The 19319-nt window shown below is 39.6% G+C and overlaps 1 long non-coding RNA gene and 1 other non-coding gene across 2 annotated transcripts in view; one reads left to right on the forward strand and one right to left on the reverse strand.

The window, feature by feature from the left end:
• Positions 1–19319, forward strand: part of LOC124790048 — a 731797-nt gene that overhangs the window by 679719 nt on the left and 32759 nt on the right. The gene's annotated exons all lie outside the window — the stretch shown is intronic.
• Trnai-uau lies at positions 2054–2135 on the reverse strand. Its single transcript is given in 2 exon segments — positions 2054–2089; positions 2097–2135. It is a non-coding gene; the product is annotated as a tRNA-Ile (tRNA).

The raw sequence follows: 19319 nt of genomic DNA on the forward strand, positions 1-19319 counted from the left end.
ATCTTTAAACACAACATTTTTAGAAATCAATAATTTTTGTTTGTAAAGTTTTCATTGGTTTAAGATATTGCGTTATTATAGAAACTGGGGAAAAAGGGATCAGTGGTGTTTTAATAACAAAGCCGACGGAAACAAGCAACAGACGCATGGCACAAGAACTATTGCTGAGGTAATAATGCACCTTTGACCGTGTGGCATGGCTTAACGTACGCCTGTACGTGCAGTGTGTAAGACTCGCACCCATCTGGTCTCCACAGTAGTTTCCCGCAGTCCCCGCCGGACATCCGTTGTACTGCAGAATGGCACCAACCCTGCTTTGGAAGTATTTTTATGAAGTGACGTAGCAATGAAGTACTATGCTTCATTAGCTTTAAAAGACGAAAGATTTGTCTGGCGTTTCTATGAAATAATGAAAGAGGGACGAAATTGCGCTAAAATTTATAAATTAAAAACTAAACAACAATTCATTCTTAGGATACAACAAAAACTGAAAGTAGCTGATTTGCTGCCTGTCACTACATAATATGCCTTTATCTGCCTGCCGTTGAAAGCAGACAAATTAACATGAAAAACAGAGTTCTTCAACCTCTGTTTTCTCCCTATATAAATGACTATACGTAGTGCGCAAATAGTGGTAACATCTACAACATGATTTTTCAACAGAGTTTCGAGTAATTGGTATCAGTAGGAGAATATTGGTGATATTTTGTACAATTCAACTATTTTTATTACTTTTCGAGGAGAGCAGTGAGCTTTGGACAGACTAGGTTTTTCTTTTATTTGCTTATTTAATTTAATATTTTGGTTCCATGAATCTTGAAACTGAGAGGTTCAAAACTATTCGATCTTTGTTCGATTTCTACATTTATTACAGAAAATAATAAGAATAAAAAACCGAAACGCGGTTATTTCAGATACCGGTAATTTTGAACGGTTTTAAGAGTCAGGTTAAATCCCTATTGGCTGGTGCACCAGCCACGATCGTTAATCCATAGCGCGTGTTCGATATAGATACGGCTCACCATGCCGTTTCGGAAGATAGTTCGCAGTCCCTTACGCTATACGAGGAGGTATTAAAGTAACGTGATGAAACTAAAAGATGTGGAAAGTAATAGTATCAAGGCGAGATGAGCCGACAGGAGCCTTTTGCGACACACCACCTCGGAAATCTGGGCCAGCCGGGAAGCGTTCCTGTCGCGCGGCGAGAGAGTAATTAATTAAGCAAACACATGAGGAGCGGGGCTGACGGCTTCGGCGGGCATTCCCATCAGCGGGCGAGCCATGCAAAGTGGGGCGAGGCGTCGCGACGCTAAGTGGGCGGCCCGTCGCCGCGGCGTGGCGAGGCGATCCCGCGGGCCGCATATTAAGCGCAGGTCGCGACGGCGCCGGGCCGGCCAACCCCGGCGCAAATGAAAATTCCTGCGCCGTGCGGTCGAGCCCCGAGGAATTCCCTCCCACTTCCCTCCTCCCTCCTCCCTCTGCCATCCTCTTTTCCCCCTCAGCCACCCTTCTTCCACCCTCCGCCGTCCGGCGTCGCGCGGAATAATGGGAGTCGGCCGCGGCGCGACGCCACGCTTTAGAACGTCACGTCCGCTCTCACTTGTCAGAGTGGCAGCTCGCGCGACATCGGCCCACGAATATGCAAAGGAACTCTTCACCCTCTCTCACCGCACTGAACTCTCTTTTTCCCTCCTTCAAACTCTTTTTCGAGTTCTTTTCTCTCTTTCATAATAGGAACTCGGAGTGGGAAATTCACCAGAGAGTTCTTGCAGTTTTCGTTCCGTCGACGCACTGATTACTGGTCCATAAGTAGTCCATTGGACGTATAGTTTCCAGTTCAGCAGAAAACTTGTTATTGTTTTACAAGAAAATGCTACATTCTTACAGTATAACTGCATAAATACATATACAGTGTATGAAGACAGTATCTGTTCCCGAAAGAACAGATACCATTGATGACCGTGCAGCTTCTCTAGAATGAAATGATAATTAAATCGATATCCTTTGCTGTCGACAGGTGTTGATATACATTAATGGGGCAGTTAAAAATGCGTGCCTCGACTGGGGCTCGAACCCGGGATCTCCTGCTTAGACGGTATAAGGCAGACGCTCTATCCATCTGAGCCATCGAGTGCACAGAGGAGAGTGCGACTGCACGGACTTATCACGTGCACGCTTCAGGTGAGACCCATAGTCCCAACTGTCCACAGCCTACATTCGTAGTGATCCTAATAGATATTTGTCCATGCACTCAATACTCGCGGCAGACTAAGCTGCCGAGTCCCGTAAGAGTTCGGGCAAAGCGTCTACATTCGCACAGAAGAAGGTAAATAGCCGGGTAGGCTTTACTTATACGAAGATAGCATCTGTTCCCAAAAAACTGCGTGACTGGCATAACGATTTCGGCCTTCGAACGGAAACTTTTTGATCGCCCCTGTAAAAACTACGTAATATGAAAACAAACACAGTACAAAAAGAGCAATCAAAAATTTTGTAACTGAATACTGTATCTAGGTTTTTGGTATCACCGAATGAAGTTCAAAGAGTCCACCAGGAAATTTTCGCAATAAACACTCTTCATCCACGTGCTGTATAGCTTGCACAGCGATCCCACAGACGCACGTCGTGGCGACCTTGAAGCCTCAGCGATACAGACAGTCTCCAAATCTTTCATGCTCTGTAACGAATGGATTCAGAGCTGTCCTAAGTTTCCTAGGAGGAACAAATTCATTAACACGTTTTTTAGGGTCAATAGTAAGGCGGAAATTTGCTGTAGGGAACTTCTGCCAACTTCTGCAGCAATGGAAGTGGTGGGGAGTAAACATATGGGTGCTTCCCCTAGCTCCCCTGAGCACCTTGATTGCCGGTGGTCGTTGTTAGTGGCCTTCCGAAAAATATTGACTTAATAAAATGTTTTGCATAGCATGTACATTTTAGCTGCCTTTTTAAATAAGTCTATTTTAGCAATTTCTTTTATCTCTTTTGGTAATTTGTTGTACGGTTTTATTCCTTGGTAGAAAATGCTGGTTTTTTATAATTATTTTTTCTTGGCAAATGTAAGTTGAGTGTAGCTCTTGTTTCATGGTCATGGACAGAATGGTTTGTGCAGTAATTACCAATGCTATTTTTGATGTGTGCAACTGACTGGCAAATGTATTCACGCGGAGCAATTAAACTCCCCAGTGTTTTGAATAGATCTTTACAATGAGTCTGACTGCCAGTTTTGGTTATGATTCTTATGACTGTTATCTGGAGTTTCAAAACTGTGTTCATACGTTGTGAATTTTTCTCCTAAAAACAATGTCATAGCTAAGATCTGAGTATACATATGAACAGTATGTAACTAAAAGACACTGCATGTTATATACTGATGATAGGATTCTAAGGGCATAACATGCTGATGACATTCTGTTGTAACTATCTTTCTGTGTTCACACCAATTCACCTGAGAATCAATATTCATTCCTAAAACTTTTTCATTTGCTACACAGCCTACAGGGGTACCATTTACATTTAATTTAACTTCATAATTTTCCCTCTTCAAACTGAAATTCATGGCATTAGTTTCCTTTATGTTCAATGTCACTTTATTTCTTATTGACCAATAGTAAACTTCCTTGAGAACTTCATTTGCTTTCTCTGCAAGGAGTTCTCTTGTTTTCTCAGTGACTATAATATTGCTGTCATCAACGATGAGAATTTTTTCACCTTGAGTAACACTACTGTAAAAGTCATTGATGTATATCAGGAGTAATATTCGTCCGAATATGTTACCTTGTGGAACACCTATATTAATGTATTTTGGTTCTGATAAGTGTTTCACTAAATGTTTAGATCTATTTGAAGTATGTGTTATCTCTACTCTTTGTACCCTATCTGCGAGGTATGATCAGAACCAATCATTAGCTACCCCTCTTATTCCTTATACTTCTAATTTATTTAATAGAATCTTGTGGTCAACTGTATCAAATAAAGATCCCAAAATATGCCTGTGATACACTCATCTTTGTCAAGAGCATCAGATACAACCTTTGTGAATTCTACTATGGCTGACTCTGTATTTTTGCCGCTTTAGCCAAACTGTGATTTGCTTAAAGGATTGTATTTATTCAGGTAAGTCATTAATCTGTCTTTCATAGTTGCTTTCATTATTTTTGAGAATGGTGACAGCAGGGAAATAGGCTGGTAATTTTCCATGTCTTCCGTATTAACTTTCTTAACCAAATGTACAACTCTTGCCTTTTTAACTGCTCTGGAAATATCCCTGATGTGAAGGATTCATTTATTACATATGAAAAAGGACCTTGTATAATATCTGTGCATTGTTTCAGTACACACAATGGTACTTCGTCTAAGCCTATTGATTTTTTTATTTTTTCTTTTTTGAACAGTTTAATTGACATCTTTCTCTGTGGTTGAAAGTAACATCATTGCATTTAGTGCAACATTATTTACAGGTGTTATATTATTTGTTTAGGGAATTTTTGCTGTATTTTCTCTGCAATACTTGAAAAATACTCATTTACATAGTTTTCTAAGTGTTGTGGATAATTTATAACCTTATCCCCTCCCTCAGTAATGTGTTGTTCTGTCCCTGTTTTCTTTCTTGTAACATCCCAGACTGCTTTGCTTTTATTCCCTGCATTATATTTATTTAGACAGTAAATGTCTTTTTTGCAGCTATCACCACCTTCCTATAGATCTTTTTGTACCTATGATAGAAAGTTAAGAAGTCTGGATAATTGCAACTCTTTTTTGTGGAACTGAGGTATTGAAGTTTTTGGGAGGACTTCTTAATACATGCTGTTATACATCTGTTTTTATGAGATGTGATACAGTCATGCATACTTTTTGAAATGCCTTTCAAAGTTCAATTTGAGTAATGAGGAGAACTTAGAGAATTTCACATTCACATTGGTTTCCTTATGCACTTCATCCCAACTTTGTTTTGCTAGCTCCTTTGAAAAATCTTTTATTTTGATTTCTGATGGATGTCATTTGTAGGCTTGTAGTTTAGGGAATGGTTCGACGCCTGATTTTACTGTTGTTATTTGACAGAGATGGTCTGATAGTCCGAGACATGTCACAGCTACATCACATTTTTCCCTGTACATATCTGTGGCCACATGGTCAGTTACTGATGCAGTCATTGTAATAACCTTTGTTCCACTATTCACCGATAGTGACATGCCAAAACTTTGAAGGCTATTTATGAGGGTTCTACTGAATTCATTTATGATATTAGTGTTGACGTTAATGTCCCCACAGAGAATTATGTTGACCTTTGTACTTGGGGCTGTATCTAGAACTTCTGTTAACTTGTTGTGAAAAGTGTCCACCCTACCACTGGGAGATCTATACACACATAAAATGATTAATTTCTTGCTGATATCAAGCCCTGTTATTTCAATAGCTGGCGTTTCAAAATATTTGTCTTCACTTGCTTTACTGAGGTCATATCTTGGTTTGAACTAGTTCCTTTCCTGATGTAAATGCATGATCCTACACCCATTGAAGTAGCTATGCGGTAGGAGTCTGACCTTTCATACGATGATAAAACTACATGTTGGATTTCTGTCACTGTACACCAGTCCTCAGTAACACTCACTACTTTGCAGTTCAAAGACTGGAGCTCAGTTTCTAATAGTATTTGATTTTTTATGGATTGCATGTTTTGATGGAGGATTGTTAAGTCTGTTAAATGCCCCACGTTACTCTTTCCAATAGTTTTTTTGCTTTGTCACATCTGGTATGTGTGATATTTGGAGTGTTAAAATCTGTCTTGTGAGTGGTTTTCCAGCATTTTTTAAAGAGGTGGAGATATTCTTTAGACAGGAGAACCTTTTGTCTGGGTTTATGCTAAAAAGACTTACTTTTCCTTCCCATGACATGAGGTATTTGATCATGCGTGGCCCAAAATCCACCACCTATACTTTCGTGAATCATAAACAAAAATGTAATAGTCGACGACCAAACCAGCGAGTAGGGTAAGTGCGTCTGATAAATTATGGAGGGATTCCACATGCAGGAGACACATTGCAGTCCACGTGGCCAAAGGAATTTCCTCAACGAATTCAGCAAACTAATTTCCCAAAAAATTTAAGTAATTCTGTCACGTAATTCGCTAATCTAAAATGTCAAAAACAGACACATCACTCTCCCACAGAATAAATACACATTAATTGTGTTCTATCTCTGAAATCACTCTGACAAGGACATATGTCAACATGAAGTTTATGCTTCAAATGACAGTTCCTGTCATATTCCTGAATACTCTACTCCTCCTGGGCACGCTTTATACTACCCAAAGATTTATCTTGCGTAACGGTAATAATTACATATACATACTTTTTAATGAATGAGTCTGTCTGTTAGTGGGAACCATGTCAAATCCTTCTGTAGTTGCTTAGATTATTGTTCAGATGCAGACAGAAAAGCGCGGCTGGGGACTTTAATTTATGATATTTACAGACGAACGTTATGAAAAAAATAAAACAAGGGTAATGGACAAAAGTCTAGTTAAGTCAGGCGACGCTGAGTAAATTAAATTAGAGTGAGACACTAAAATTAGTACATGAGTTTTGATAAATGGGCAGCCGAACAACTGACGATGACCAGAGTATGGAGGATGTAAAATTTAGTTTGACAATAACAAGCAACGAATTTCTGAAAATCAAAAACGGAAATTTGTTTATTAAATATTAATTTGAAAGTGAGGACGTCTTTGCAGTCGGTATTTGTCTGTCTGAATTGAGAAGGTGAGTAAGTAATACTCGTTATGAATTAATAAAGTTGATACTGGCAATACATCTGCTATTATTGATGCTGCTACATTAATAATCTTAATAATAATAATGATAATAATAGTAATAATGACAATAATTGTAACAATGATAATATTAGTAATAATGAAAATAATATCAGTAATGATATTGGCAGATATAAAAAGAATTTACAGCTAAGAAAATAGATGTCTTCTGGTGTGAAGATCTAGTTGGAAGGAAGTGTGTGTAGGGATGATGAGTGCGTACAGGGACAATGTTAATAACTGTATTTCCTTTAGTAGGTATGTCACTAATTGTCTTTTTATGGTGGAGATTTTATTCAGTTCTCTAATGTAATGCGGGAGGTTATTCCAGACTCAGGTTCCTGCTGTTGACAGGGACTTCAAGAAAGTTGCTGAACGATGCTGTGGGCAGAAAGGATTTTGCTCTGACGGGAACTGGTGTTTCTGCCATGTTGTTCAGACAAGAGTGTTCAGGTCGATGAGAGATATGAGGGTCAGCGTAAGTTGATAAGGCATTAGAGCAGACAGAGTGTATGAAAATCTGCAGTTCTCTACATGCAGATAGGATAGCTGTGCATATGCATGTGAGATATGAGCAAAGACTCAACATCACAGATATAACAAACACAAGCAAAAGATGATAACGGGAGCAAATAACGGGAGCAACAACGATCTAGTGTACAGGGGTAGACATACGAGTCGTTTAGGAGGTGTATCTCAATGTATGTTTACTAACAGCCGCTGGTTTTTTCGTCAGATGTATTGACCTAGTCAGTACAAATGTAACTGAAATGAGTTTTTGATTTATTTCCCATCTAATCGAGCTCGAATACAACATAAACCAACATGCTCCTTACCAGTTCCAACTTCAGCAACGTTTTTCATTGACTGTGTGGTTAGGAGTACTGTGTGATCTTCTCATATACCCTTTTAAGAAAACTTGATGGGAAAGGGAACCTTTGATGCCCATGGCTAAATCTTCTAAGACTGCTTGAGAATGTTTCCCTTGTGTAACATTGGCGAATGTGGCACAACCATGACGGAGCACCAGCACAAATTGCTGATGCTATAAGATGACACGTAACACGCCAGTATGATCGAAGATTTCAAGACCATGTGACCTCAATGCTCCGAATTTTTTGTCTCGGGTAATCTCAAAAGTAAAGTGTACAGCACTTCTATGAATGAAATAGAAGAATTTGAGCGGCATACGGCACAGTCTCGTAAATCTGCAGTAGGTAATCCTGCAGTGTTTTAAACAGTTCTTAATACACTGTATGAGGAAGTGCAGCACTGCATCCAAATGCGAGGACGAAGCGTGGAACAGTTGCGAGCGTACAGCAAATTGCTACGTGTGTCGTGCGTTTTCCTTATTAATGTAGATCATGAGCAAAATTTGAGCCCAGCAAGAGGTGGAATTATTTGAAGTTTCTACGTTTCAAATACAACTAGGGCAATCCGTCATAGTGACGTCAGAGGTGGCTCGAAAGCACACGTTCTAAATTATCTTCCAAATGGTTGGGTAGCTCACGCGTATCTAGTAAAAAGTTTCAGTTTCCATTATCGTATACAAACATATAAAGTGCACTGGAATCACTATTAGATGTTTCAATCAAATTTCAATAGTTAATTTTCCAACACGTGTGCTGCAAGAGAGGAGGACCCTGTTTGATAATATATTTGTAGACAGTGCTCAGACTCAAACAGTTATTGTACAGCCAGTTGTTAACGGACGATCTGATTATGATGCACAATTAATGGATATAAAGAGTATAGCGTCCTACAGCCCTGAGGCAGGTTCATACATTAAGGCCAATCAATGAGAATAGGATATGGTGTTTTAAGAGTACGTTAAAAGAGATGCTGTGGGGGGTTAGGTATATGTGGAAAGAGAAAAATGTCACATTCAATTTATTCCATACCAAATTTATGTCAGTATGAGCAATCAAATTCCAAAAGAATGTATCCATAAAACTCACAAAAAATAAGTCATGGATATCTAAGGGAATTAAAATCTCATGTAAGATGAAGAGGGGAATTTATATAAAGACCAGAGTAAGTCAAGATCTGATGTAACTTGTTTTCTTTCTTTCTTCAGGCCTTATTCCCGCGTCAATGTTGGGTCGGCCTTGTTACTATTGATTTGGCAGCGTTGGTTGCAGAGGGTGGCCGGATGCCCTTCCTGCCACCACCCTGAATCCCCCGGGACGGAATTAGTGTACCCCGGCTGTGTGCGTCTTGTGTAAGCCATGGAATATTGCGAACGTGTTTCAGATGTCTGCCAGTCGCGTAGCTGATGCGGTATATGGGGACCAGCCTGGCATTCACCGAGTGGGATGTGGCAAACCTCCTAAAAACCTCATTCAGGCTGGCCGGCATACTGGTCCTCGTCGTTAATCCGCCAGGTGGATTCTACCCAGGGCCAGCGCGCCAACCTGTCTCCAGGAAGCAGGGCATAAGTGCTCTTGGCTGCCCTGGCGGGTCTGATGTTACTTGTGTTACTGAGCTATTTTAAGGAAAATCGTAAAAAGGCCGATAAGTATGCGCTTCCTAACATAAATAAATAGTCCGAATAGTAAGATTAAAACTATATGAGATATTGTTAAAAAGGAGACAGGACTGCCAGACAGTGTACAAGATACCAAAAAAAAAACTAAATGACAAGTATTTCACAAGCTGCGATTACTTTTGACAGTCTCATTCTAAACGTAGCCGCAAAAATATCGTCAAATGTTTCAGCTGGAGAAGCAAAGGAATCTATTGATGGGTTCCACTAAGCTTTAAGCATGTGGAAATAGCACCAACATCCTTCTCTGAAGTTATATAAAAATTTTAAAAAGCAGAAGCTCATGTGGTGTTGACGGAATCTGAAGCATGATTCTAAAATAAACCCAGGTACAACTATTGTCAGTTAGTATACACTGGACAAACGTGCAGGAACTTTAAAACAAGATACTCAGAACGCCTCAGAGCCCTTAAAGTAACAGCACCCATAGCACATTTGCTGACTACCTAATAGCCCTTAACCACGACCCAACTACGATAGCAACAGATTAAAAAATACCGAAATCCACCCACAACATAGACCACAAACTGACAATAGAAGACAACTTCCACATACAGAAGGCGGTAGGAGAAGGCAAACAAGTTTTAAATGGAAACACCCACGTTATTTAACACATGAAAGGAACTTTGCTCAAAAGGCAACACAAACAGCTAAACGACCTCTCTCTCTCTCTCTCTCTCTCTCTCTCTCACACACACACACACACACACACACACACACGCACACACACACAGAAAGAGAGAGAAAAAAAATGAACAAAGTTCAAATTCGCCGCCAAACTCGCTTGGGAGCAAGTGAATACCGATGGGGTTAGGAAACACAACAACATAGTGCTCATAGCGTTTTGGAAGTAAAAAGGCGTTTGTAAATAAATTACACAAAGTACATTAATCTGTGTGTGCAGTGTCATTGGAATCCAAAAGAAGAAGGATCAGTCACAACAAAATTTGAGTAGTAATAAATAAACTTTACTTCAGGCCACAATCAGGTTTTTTTCAAAAATATCAAGATATGTTTTAACTCGCCTATGAAATTTACATTTACATGTCTTGGTTTGCCGATGGCAAGCTATCAGTGTAGGAAACCGTACAGTTCGGCGTTTAATACCATGTAATGTAAAATCAGAAAACGAACAAAAACTTTCTTTAGGCCTCAATTTGTTACATCGATTATAATCTAAATTGTTTTCACTTTTTACAGTTTTCAATAAACAAAAACTCACTGATGATGGCACAGAGGTGGGAAACATGTCTGGATAAAAAGAAAAAGCAGTGTGTTTGCAAAAAGGCGGAACCCTTATCCTACAATTTAACTGCAAATGCAGAAAGAAAGGACAAGAAATGCAGATCCAGTAGATGAGTACGTTTCTAAAAAGTAGTTCTAACCTAATGTTTAATGTTTTAAGGATACAAGGAAATGTACTACTACCACAGGGAAGTTTTCGAGAAACATTAAAATATGCGATAGTTAAACCTCTTTATAAGAAATGTGTTTCCTTACTGTCATTTTCTTCTACAGTATGCGAAAAATTAATGTAATCAGGAGTGTATCATGTATGAGTAGAAACAATTTATGTACCGTATCACAGTTAACATTCCAGAAGTGTAGCTCGTTCGAGAATACTACTTATACATTCACTCACCAAATATGACGAGGTTTAAATAATAATATACCGCCAGTTGTTATTTTTTGAACTTAACAAACAGAAAGTTGAAATTGTGCTGAAATACTGGGAAGGTAAAAAAAATTAGGGAATGAGGAGACATCACAGAGGAGGTACCATTGGCTTCAATTTTACATCCACTCCTAATTCGTATATATGTGAATGACCTTCCACTTAACGCGCAACAAACATAACTGGTACCTTTCCCAGATGATGCTTGTGTTACAATAAGTCACATTAGAGAGAAATCAACCAATTAGATTGTTAGTGATATTTTTCAAAGATTTAGTAAGAGGTTCCTGAAAATGTTATCTCCCCCAATTTTGAGAAAACACAATTTATTCAATTCCGTACAACAAATAATTATACCAATAATTGATGTAGCACATGAACAGGAGTCGGTATATAACGTAGAATGTTCGAAAGTTTTGGGTATTCACACCGATGAAAACTTGAACTGGGAAGAGCATATTACTGAGCTCCTCACACAGATAAGTTGAGCTACTTTTGCTCTTCGTATAACCGCTAGTCTCGGAAACAAACGAAATAGCCTCTGGATATGTCTTACATATTTCCTCTCAGTAATATCTTAAGGAATAATTTTCTGGAGTAACACACCAATTCGAAGGAAGTATTTATTGCACAAAAGCGAGCAGTAAGAGTTAATTAGCGATGTGCACCCGCGATCACCATGTAGATACCTCGTCAAGGAGTTAGATATTTTAACTCCACCATTACAATACACTAGTTCGCTAGTGAAATTGGGCATAAATAATCAATCACAATCTTAGAAGAAAGGTGATTATGACACCTAGAACACTAGAGGAATAAATGACTTTTAAATCCCATTATTAAAACTGTCAGTGGCTCAGAAAGGAGTTCAATACGCAGAAAAAAACAATTTTTATCGTTTGCGCAATAACATACAGGCCCTGATGAGTAGCAGTGCAAATCAGTTCCCCTGGAGAAATCCTCCTGTTTCATGGACGAGTTTCTATTTAAAAACTGGTAGCCTGTAATAAATCTAGTTTTTGAGACTTCTTTGAAAGCTGACCAATGAAAACGATTGTACTTCCATTGGTGTGTTCGTGGTACCTTTTAGTGCAAATGTTTTGTAGAAGACCATCAGTAATCGATGACGCCACCAGATTTCGTACCACGCGGACTACATGTACCACATAAAACCAAATCCGTCTCGACCTAGAATCGAGCTCTCGGCTCCTGCATGCTAATCCAAAACGGTAGCCACTGCATCTGCTGAGCAGCACTACTCCTGTGAGCTGGAGGAGTTAGTTAACGTACATGTGATTACAGTGTTGCCAGATTGCCAATCTTTAACGCCCATTTACTGCGGGAAATACGCGCAGGACGAAATTTTGTGACAGAGGTTTTTGTATTGCTACTGTGATATGTGAGGAATCACGTTGCGATGTTCGAGTGCCCAATTTTTCTTCACCTTCTGTATAGCTAAATCTCATTGCTTCTTCTTTTCAGTTAAACTTGTAGCCAGGTGCATATATTTTGATGGCTTTTTTATTTGTTCATGGATAATAACTTATCACTGTAGATAAAATTTTGGTTTTGGAAAAGTTCACTTCATGGTTTCCTGCCTAGTCAACAAAGACCTTTGTGGTCCTTCAAAACAGAACTGATACATCGATGTTTCTTGTGTTTCACAGATGAGAGTTCGATAGCTATTTTTTATGCCTGACAAGAATTATCTCTCTTGATCATGTATAAACTTCCACTTCGTTTCTTTCAATGAGTCTTTATTTTTCTCTCTAACGTTCGACCCATCAGTCGGCAAAACTTGGAAGGACCAAGAAATGTACGAAGTTCGGGAGGAAACGTCAGGGACCACTACCATACAAACCGGAATGCTCACTAGCACCAAAGATAACGTACATTGTATGATTTACCGCTCTGTCATGTAAATTCCCTCGACCAAATCTATCCCTCGAAATTGTTTCATGTACTGCTGAACATTACACCATATGAAATCAATTGACAAACGAGGTAGATGTTGTTTGTAATTTTTGATGTAATTGATGGAAAACCGAGGTCTTAAATTATAGTTATAACAACCCAAAGTAGTCGAGATCGTACCAAATTATTTATTTTTCATTCGGGTAACTGGTTTCAACCGTGCGTCCATCTTCAGGCCAGAGACATAGATGACGTGAAAAGCTAGTACACGGAAAAGTTGTGAGTACCAGCTGTACATTTAACCAACTATTAAACCAACTGCGGTGGTGACAGGTAACAGTTGGCGTCTTAGTGTGCCGAGAGGCCGTATTACGCTCTTCAGTTGTTAGAGGCCGTATTACGATCTTCAGTTGTTAGAGGGCGTATTACGCTATTCACTCGTAGGCAACTGCTGTCCACCAATGTAGTAGTGCATTGTCTCTGTTTACTAATGGAGCGATTCACCTGGAGTGAGAACACTGATGTGGTTGGTGCGTACTACGTAGCACACCACAACGGAAGAGCTGCCCAGCAGGTTTATCGAGAACATTATCCTAATCGCCGTATCCCGCATCATACGACCTTTGCTGCTGTGTACCAATGTATGCGTGAGACCGCGTCATTTAGCAGATTACCTGGACAGGGGCGCCGTCGCACGGTAAGAACGTTCCAATTTGATGAAGCTTTCTTGCTGCATGTGGAGCGGGATCCTTCAATCAGCACTGGTGCAATTGCACGTACATGAGGACGAATCAGATGAATGTAAGAACAGTCCTTCGAGAGCAGTTGTTACACCCATTTCACTTACAGCGTGTCCACAACCTGGAACCAGTTGATTATCCACCCAGAGCACAGTTTCCGCAGTGGTACCTGGAAGTGTGAAATGCATCCTACATTTCCGTCCTCTGTGTTGTTTACCAATGAAGCAACGTTCGGGCGTGATGAAGTCTTCAACATGCACAATTCGCATGTTTGAGTGAGGATAACCCACATGCCACAGTTACTAGCGCTCATCAAGTGTGGTTCTTCCTTAATGTGTGGGTCGGTGTTGTTGGGGACTGTTTCATTGGGCCGTATCTGCTACCTAGGCCATTAAATGGCAGGCACTATTACAATTTTCTCGCCAGAGCATTGCCAGAATTGGTGGAAGACGTCAAGCTCCCTACAAGACAACGCATGTGGTTCCAACATGACGGGGCGCCGGCACATTTCAGTCGTCGTGTGCGTCGATTCCTGGACCGACGGTTCCCAGACACGTGGATGGGCAGAGGTGGTCCTGTACCATGGCCTGCTCGATCCCAGACATGTCCCCTCTGGACTTTTTTGTGTGGGGAGAGATGAACAACCTTGTTTACGCAACTCCTGTTGCATCAGAAGAGGATCTGGTTACCCGGATAGTAGCAGTAGCAAGAACAATTCAGGATACTCCTTGTGTTTTTGCTCGTGTCGGACAGAACATGATCCGACGGTGTGACCTTTGTTTACGTGTCAATAGAGGCATTTTTGAAAATCTACTGTAATTGAAATTGGGTTGTGTTAATGTGTTGTCTCTTGGTCATAAAAAAATGGAAAAGTGTTTGTTGGTTTAATTAATTTGCCGCCAGCGAAATCTTCCTCTACCGGTTTAAATACTCCTCATAGGAAAAAATGACATTAGGGAAAAATATTTGTTTTGATGTCCCCTACAACCTCCAAGAGTTTGTCGTATTAAATACTTTTCACCCTGTAGATGGAAGCATGTTACTGGAATTAAAAATAAATAATGTATTGCGATCTTGACTGTTTGGCTGAGTGGAGCCATACTTTTATTGCCTCGTTGCCACAGACAGGGCGGTAGCACGGCAGTGTCCCTGCATAGAGAGCTGCGGTCCCATTTGGAAAGCCGCCCAGAGCGGCTTCCCCAGCCGAGCAGCGTAGACCTGCGCTGGCAGGGTCGCGAACCAATTGCGGTCCCAGCACTAATGAAAGTTGGCCCGCGGTTATCGGCTGCTCAATAGCCACTTGGCGTGACTCCTGCCCAGATAAAAGGGCATCATTCATAGCGCTGCGACGCGCTGCCAAGCCGGGCCGGGGAAACGTTATCTTAAAGCCGCACTCGTCCCGTTCCTGAATCGAATAAATCTCCCCTCCCCCTTCTCTCTCCCTCTATCTCCCTCTCTCTCTCTCTCTCTCTTTCTCTCTGCCTCTCTCTCTCCCGCCGCAAGGGCGAAGCCAACAGGAAAGGGCAGTTGTTCCCCCACCTTTTCAGTATCATTTTTTCGCAAACCTCACATACTGCCTCTCCAAACCGACAGACGTATCAATTCAGTATTTTAAAGGAAAATTAACACTTAACGTCCCTTCGATTTCAATGTCATTCGAGACAATGGAGAATTTCGTAATACTTCAAGGATGGGAAGGAAATCGGCCGTAGCCTTTCAAAGAAACCGTCGTCCTCCCGAATACGAGGACAGTGTGCTAATCATTGCGCTACATCACTCAGTAAATCAGTATTTGAAGAAAGTCAAGAACATGTAGTGTATATCGATAAGTAGCAAGTGCACCCAGAGCCACTTTTTGTGAAATCTAAGAAATACTTCTCCATTCAAAATGAAATTAGAAAGCGGTGCTTCCCCCCACCGAATGCTATTCTCCCCCCCTCCCTCTCACGGACCCTGGGCTATGCTCTTGTCTCGCGACTCTACCTACCGTAAAGGTGTTTTAAGTGTGAATAGTAAAGACTTTAAGACAGTACAGGCTAACTATTTGCACTCCTTTTTTCTTTAATAGTCTGACACATAGACTGGGAAGGAGAGAGAGAGATAACAGAAGAGACTTTACAGGTTGTTTCAGAAGGTTGTAAGTTGCTTCTTCTTGCCATTATACTAATTCGTGAATTTTGTCCGTCTGAATTTTAATAGGCAAACGGACTTGACGGTTTCGACAGCATCGAAGGCGAACTTACTCGGGGTACACGCGCCAATTCGAGAAAGGTCCTAACTGTGTGCTTGCTGACACGTCCGTTATCTACAATTCCCATAATAATCAGGACTCCCACCAAAATATTATTGCTATTACGGCTAGGTTAAATGGATTTCACCTGATTTGACGTCATTCGATATATTGTATTTTAATCACAAGCACGGTAATCCCTCTACAACCGCATTCATGCGTTTACCAATTTGATTCGAATTTGCCATTGTTGGTAAGTTCCATACGATCTTTCATAATTTAAATACCATCTCGTGACTATCTAAGTAATTTGAGTTCCACTAATTAATGCTTTTTCTTCTCAACTGTGTACCGCGTGCATACTCCGATCGTCTGTATGAGAAGTCTCAGGCAGGATTAACACACTTACGAGTCAGAGATAACGGCGAGCGCCAAGCAGCATCCTTCTAGTACAACGGGGTTTCCCCATAAGTACCACTAATTATCTGGATCAGAGATACCTAAGGGTAGATTCGATTTATCAGGAACAGGATCGATATCTGTACCGTTACAGGTTATAGTAAATATCTTAGGAGGTGGCTGTAAAAACTGATTCGAATAAAAAATTCCATACAACGTGCGTCCAGTTTTCATTGGCTACAGAGATACAGCAGTTAGATTGTAACCCAAACAAATGCTTACAGAAGCATCAAGCAAAGGCAAACGATTGACTTCAAAGTTGATTTTCATCAATTCCACCTCCGACTGAATCTAACTTTCCCCGGAAAATGGGTCGGTAGAAATGGTCACGTTTCTTGGTCACCAAAAAGATTTCTGGTTCTTATTCGTTTAGATTTTTGTTTATAGCGTTGGTTGAAAGGCGTAGTCAACAAAGAAAAACTAAATACAAGAGACGAATTGGTGGTTCGAATTACGAATAGCTGCGACCCCATGAAAGAACACCAAGAGCACCTCTGAAGAGTTACACGGGTTGTTGTTAAGAGAATTCAAAAGTGCGTTATAGTCGTATATGAAATTTAAGAAACTCTACTTTGAATGTAATAGTTTTGCTTTTGTTGTCAGCTTCTTTGAATATCTGTTTGAGTTGCTATATAACAACTGTAACTCTGTCGGCAATAAAAACTGGACGCATCTGAAAAGTTTTATTCGAATTTGTTTACATTTAGTTAGTATTATTGTATTTTTTTCAATTTACCATTGTTTTCAGATGTCTGCGACAATCTACATATCGTTTGTACGTAACCTTTTTCGAAGTTTATATATAATCTGAGATACATTTACAATAGTAAGCTATTTACGTGATTTAAACATCCTTTGAACTGTCAATGACGATGAGTGCTATAATTCCTTATTATTATTGTTTTAATTAACTTCGAGCTCAGGTACGTATCAAGTGTGTTCGACTCATACATATTTCTTCAGAAAAAGTCTATTTTCGATTCCAAATTCAGTTATATAATCATTATCTATAGCTACAATTCCCATGGGCTGTTTCTCGACGAAATGATAGCTAAAATACCAACATGACAATTAAATGTTATATATAGGCAAACGAAAATTTCTTGTAATTACTGTAGCCCGTTTCCTTAGTTTGTAGTTTCAGTGGAGGTTATCTGGTTTGGTTATCAAAATCTTTCAGGCGGTAGATACACAAAACATTACCACCCTTCATCTATCAAGACTTCAATGAATTAAGAAATGTAGTTCTCAGTAAGTTATTCTCATATCTAAAAATTGTGCGTTTTCTAGTGGAATGTTGGATATTCTTCGTATGCTTCATTTTAAAGGTAACATATACCATGACTTTACCCCGAGCCTATGAAATAAAACTTGTTTTGCTCGTTAACAAACTTATCTGATGGGATTGAGGTAATGTATGTTTCTTCACTAGGTTTGTATATTATGGCACGCCCTGTAAGTCGTTACACTGCGCAGCTGTTGCAACGAATCCTCTTTGTAGTCAAAAACCATTTCTACATATCTTCACCCTCTTTTAATACTCTAGTCCGAGTGCCATTGTTCTATATTAAAGAAAAATTTTGCTTTAGATATTTCGCTACTTGCGCTTGGTATACAGTTGTGGCTTTCAGGACTTTAGAATTAAGATAGGTGAAAAACCATGGTACAATACGTGAACCTCGGTCAACTACATGGTATCTGAGTCTACCGTGATTACCCCTCAGACACTACACGATGAACGAGCTGACGGTCATCTCTCTGAATTATGAATGAAATTGGAAGAGTATCGGGATTTTGAAAAGTATGAGTGACAGGGAATAAAAATTGCTAATTAAACAAATGCTGGAGCAAACCATGGTGTTTAAGGTAGAAAATACTTGAATAGTCTGAATTTTCAGTTTTCGAAGAGAGTGAATGTCAACAATAATTGTTGTATCCAGAACAACGAAAGAGTACAAATACTGGTAACATTTAGTTTCAAAGAAATAACGTTTTGACAAAAACGAATAAATACTTTTGGGATTAAGGCTGCGTCATTTTCAAACTGATGCCATTATTAAGAGGTTTTAATACTGGTTTTACTTTCAAAATAATGCGGTCTTGTGCGCAAAAGATTTTCATTCAAATATAGAACCGCGGAAAGATTTCGCCCGTTTTGACATATTCATTTAAGATTCTCATCGTATTCGAAACTCTTAGATTAATTTTCATGTAACTATAGTGAACTCACTAGGTACAAGCATAATTTTTTTCAGTCTTCGTCGCAGTTAATTATTTCTGTGCTTGAGTACGCATTTTGGCTCTAATAATCGGATCACTCACGAGATTAAAGGTAGAAATTTGGGATGTACGGTTCTTTGTTCAGAGTCCTTTTCAAAAAGATTTACAAAATGAATGGTGCCACGCAATTACTAGGGTACAAACACAGTAAAATACATAACAAATAATATAAAACACCAAAAAAATGTATATCTTCAGATTTACCGGTAAGAAGGTAAATTATTAAACAGCCATCAAGTACAGTAACAGCTCACTCTATTTCATAGATCACACATAAGCACAGACATAAATAAAATGTAATTTAGATTTAAAACATGCTTTCTTTTTACGTTAATGAGTTAATTGAACAATAAAATGAAAAATCAATATGCATTAATGCAAACGCATCTGTATAGCTCTCGTGAGAGTTTAATAAACTTGTAATATTCGACTAGCACACCATAAGACATCTTGCAGCAAAATGTTGCAGCACCAAATGCAAGATTGCAGACGAAAAGAAGAGATATAGCGGAGGGAAAAAACGGCTATCAACAATAAAAGTATAATAAAACGCAATGACAAAATTGTGGGTAAAATTACTCTAAGGCAATCAGTGCGTAATCCATATGGAGCCAATAAAGTGGGCTTGGAGGATTGGTTTGTTAAATCACTAAAACGTCACAACAGTT

This window comes from Schistocerca piceifrons, chromosome 3 (assembly GCF_021461385.2).
Source record: "Schistocerca piceifrons isolate TAMUIC-IGC-003096 chromosome 3, iqSchPice1.1, whole genome shotgun sequence".
In the NCBI taxonomy this organism is placed as follows: Eukaryota; Metazoa; Arthropoda; class Insecta; order Orthoptera; family Acrididae; genus Schistocerca; species Schistocerca piceifrons.